This window comes from Terrapene carolina, unplaced genomic scaffold (genome assembly GCF_002925995.2).
Source record: "Terrapene carolina triunguis isolate 2854851 unplaced genomic scaffold, T_m_triunguis-2.0 Scaffold96, whole genome shotgun sequence".
Lineage (NCBI taxonomy): Eukaryota > Metazoa > Chordata > Testudines > Emydidae > Terrapene > Terrapene triunguis.
In genome coordinates this window covers 60,276,929-60,280,944 of record NW_020664447.1, presented here as the reverse complement: position 1 = coordinate 60,280,944, position 4,016 = coordinate 60,276,929, and positions in this window count along the sequence as shown.

The window sequence follows — 4,016 nt, the reverse complement described above, 5'->3', positions numbered from 1 at the left end:
TGTGATTAATCAACAGCCCTAATTAATGGCTATTTAACGCCAATGTTCTACAAGCAGTTGGGAGAAAAGCTCTCTCTGTTAAAGATTTAACATTCCCATCTTCTAATTAAGGGCTGAGGAACCTCACTATCCAGACATCCCTGAAACCCCACAATGAATTCTCTATCAAAGCCTGGGAAAGCTGGACTTGACATTACTGATATTTCTAAGAAAAGAAAAACATCACCTCTTTCAAGGTCTTTATACGTTATAAAGGAGCACAAAAAAAGGGGTGGAAAACACAAGCACAATTTTTTCCCCATGCAAGGCCATCTTCAATAGATTCATAACAGACAATCAGACCTAACATTGATCCCTGCAACACTAATATATGCATCTCTCCTGAGTTCAATACTTTGCTATTTACCAATAACATCTGGTAAATTTTCAACTGATTTTCAATCTCTCTTTCAGGGTCATACCCACACCAACTTGACTTTGTTTTTCTAGTAAAATGGAGACTGTGTATCAAACACTTTACAAATCTAAATTACATCTATGGCTCTCCCTTTCTCCACTAATTTTGTAATTCTGTCAAACAGAACAGTCAAGTTTATGTGGCATGATTTGTTATTTAAAATGACTCCCTCACTGCTGTTTGGTGCTCATGCTTCTGTATATTCTCTAGGTGCTAAGAGAACTGTTTATCTTAACAGTTGTTCCATTAGTTTACTAGGGAGTGAAGTCAGATAGTAATTGCCAGGCTCACTCTTTTTTCCTGTGCCAAACACAGGAAGCACAAGGTTACAACCCATAAAACAAACTTTTGAGAGTCTTGCCCCCCTCATCCCCCCGCCCATGGAGTCGGGCCGTGGCTCCAGGGGGGGACCACACGGACAGGGGTAAGGAGGCTGAGGCCACAGCTGGGGGTGGGGCTGGGGGCGGGGCAGCGGTCAGGGGCTGAGGCTGAGGGCGGGAGCGGAGCCACGGCTGGGTCCGCAGCCAAGTGCGACTCTGCTCCCGGTCCAGGAACAGAGCCGTGACCAGTGGCTGAGGCTGGGAGCTGGCACAGGGACGGGAGCAGAGCCGCACCAAGGCTGGAGACAGGACCAGGAGCGGGACAGGGTGGCGCTCCCTCCCCGCCCTCTGTGGGGGCTGGCCTGAGCCTGAGCCTGTCGTGCCCCACCAGATATTCCTCCATGCCCCCCTAGGTTTGGGGACCTCTGCCATAAAAGAAAAGATGACCCATACATGCTTAAGTGAAAAGCCTGAAGCAAAAAGAAGCAGCAGTTCAAAAGAGGACAAAACTAAGTATTGTTTTAGAAAGAAATTTTATTTAATTATCTTTATGCACAAAACATACATTTCATTACAAAAACGAATGCTTACATGTTACTTTTAAAACTAAATTGGGCAAAACACTGGAGAAGATATTGTAGGGAACAGTCCTGCATTGGTCCCCAGACAGTAGAAGGAGCATAAGACTAGATACAAAACAGTTACTAACCTCTGTAACTGTTGTTCTTTGAGATGTGTTGCTCATGTCTATTCCATGACCCACCTTCCTACCCATCAGAGTTGGCAGGTAAAAAGAAAGTGAGAGGGTGCGTGGCTGGCGGCGCCCCTTATACCGGCGCATAAGTGTGTGGCTCCAAAGGGTGCTAGAGCCAGCCCAACGGATACCACTAAGGGAAAAATCTCCAGCAACGGTGCACTCAGTGCACACACACCTAGCATGGAATGGACATGAGCAACACATCTCAAAGAACAACAGTTATGGAGGTTAGTAAAGGACAGTTACTGTTCCGTAACTGGCGTTCTATGAGATGTGTTGCTCAGGTGTATTTCACTATAGGTGTGCGTGCTTGCCACGTGCACCGGTGCCAGAAGTTTTTCCCTTAGCAGTATCCGTAGTGGGGGAGCACCGCTGCGACCCCTGGAGTGGCACCGATAAATCACACTATAAAGGGGGCTGCGTGCTCCCCCCACCCTCAGGTCCTTCTTGCCAGACAACTCCGACAGAGGGGAAGGAGGGCGGGACGTGGAATACACCTGAGCAACACATCTCGAAGAACGCCAATTACGGAACAGGTAACTGTCCTTTCTTCTTCGAGTGATTGCTCATGTGTATTCCACTATAGGTGACTCCAAGCTATACCTGATGGAGGTGGGTAGGAGTTTAAGTGTAAAGTTTTAAGGGTTACCCAGGCGGAGCACCGCCCTACCAAACCCGGCGTCATCCCTCGTTTGGGAGACGATGGCATAGTGCGATGAAAAAGTATGGACAAAGGACCACGTAGCAGCCCTACAGATGTCCTGAATAGGGACATGAGCCACATAGGCCGCTGACGAGGCCTGGGCTCTCGTCAAATGAGCCTTCACAATAGGAGGTGGGGGAATCCATGCCAGGTCGTAACAGGTGCGAGAATGCACGAGGTGATCCAGCGGGAAATCCTCTGGGTGGACACCGGTCGTCCCCTCATGCACTCGGCTGATGCAATGAACACCTGGGGAGACTTCCTAAATGGCCTGGTTCTGTCCAGGTAAAAGGCCAGCGCTCTGTGCACGTCTAACATGTGCAGGCGGCGTTCCTCATTGGAGGAATGGGGCTTAGGGCAGAGGATCGGGAGGAAAATGTCCTGATCCATATGAAAAGCTGAGACTACCTTCGGCAAAAAGGCAGGGTGAGGGCGGAGCTGCACCTTGTCCTTATGGAAGACCGTATACGGCGGTTCAGAGGTCAGAGTCCTGAGCTCTGATACCCGACAGGCTGAGGTGATAGTCACTAAGAATGCCACCTTCCACGACAAGTGGGACCACGAACACGTGGCTAATGGCTCAAAGGGAGGCCCTGTGAGGCGGGAGAGCACTAGGTTCAGGTCCCAGAGATGGGACCAGGGGTCTGGGGTAAGGGAATGTCTGATCTAACCCTTTCAGAAACCGGGCCGTCATGTGATGTGAAAACACAGACAAGCCCTGCACCGGGGGATGGAAAGCCAAAATGGCCACCAGGTGCACCCTGATGGAGGAGGGCGCCAGCCCTTGGGTCCTAAGGGAGAGGAGGTAATCGAGGACAAGCTGGATAGACACAGAAGAGGGAGAGGAACCTCTATTCCTCGCCCACCTAGAGAACCTGTACCACTTAGCCAGGTAGATTCGACGCGTGGAGGGCTTCCTACGCTCCAGCAGGACCCTTCTCACATCCTCAGAACACCTCCCTTCCTCCTCATTTAACCATGGAGCAGCCACGCTGTCAGGTGGAGTGCGGCTAGGTTGGGATGGAGGAGACGACCTTCCTCCTGGGAGAGGAGGTCCAGGTGGAGCGGCAGCCTGCGAGGGGGGGCCGCTAAGAGCTGCAGTAGGGTCCTGTACCAATGTTGACAGGCCCAATCCGGGGCCATGAGGATAACCCTCGCCCTGTCTGATTTCACCTTCTATAGGACCCTGCCTATTAGGAGGAAGGCGTAAAACAGGGGCCCTGACCATGGGATCAGGAATGCATCCGATATCGCCCCATTGGCCTCTCCTGCCTTGGAGCAGAATCGTGGGCACAGTCGATTCTGGACGGTGGCGAACAGGTCTACCTGGGGAGTGCTCCACTGTAGGAAGATCCACCTGGCCACCTCCTTGTGCAGGGACCACTTGTGATGTTGCGAGAACAACCTGCTCAGGCGGTCCGCGAGCGTGTTGCTCTTGCCGGGCAGGTAAAAGGCCCACAGGAGTATGTCGTGGGCTATACAGAACTCCCACAGGAGCTGGGCTTCCTGGCATAAAGCCCAGGAACGCGTGCCCCCCTGCTTGTTGACATAATACATGGCAGTCGTGTTGTCCGTGAGGACTCTGACCACCTTCCCCTCTATGTGTTGGCAAAAGGCAACACACGCCAGGCGCACGGCCCTGAGCTCCCTGACATTTATGTGCAGGGTCAGTTCCCCTGGTGACCACATACCCTGGGTCCTGAAGTCCCCCACGTAGGCTCCCCAGCCCAGGTCCGAGGCATCGGACACTAGATCTAGCAAGGGAGGGGGCTCTCGGAA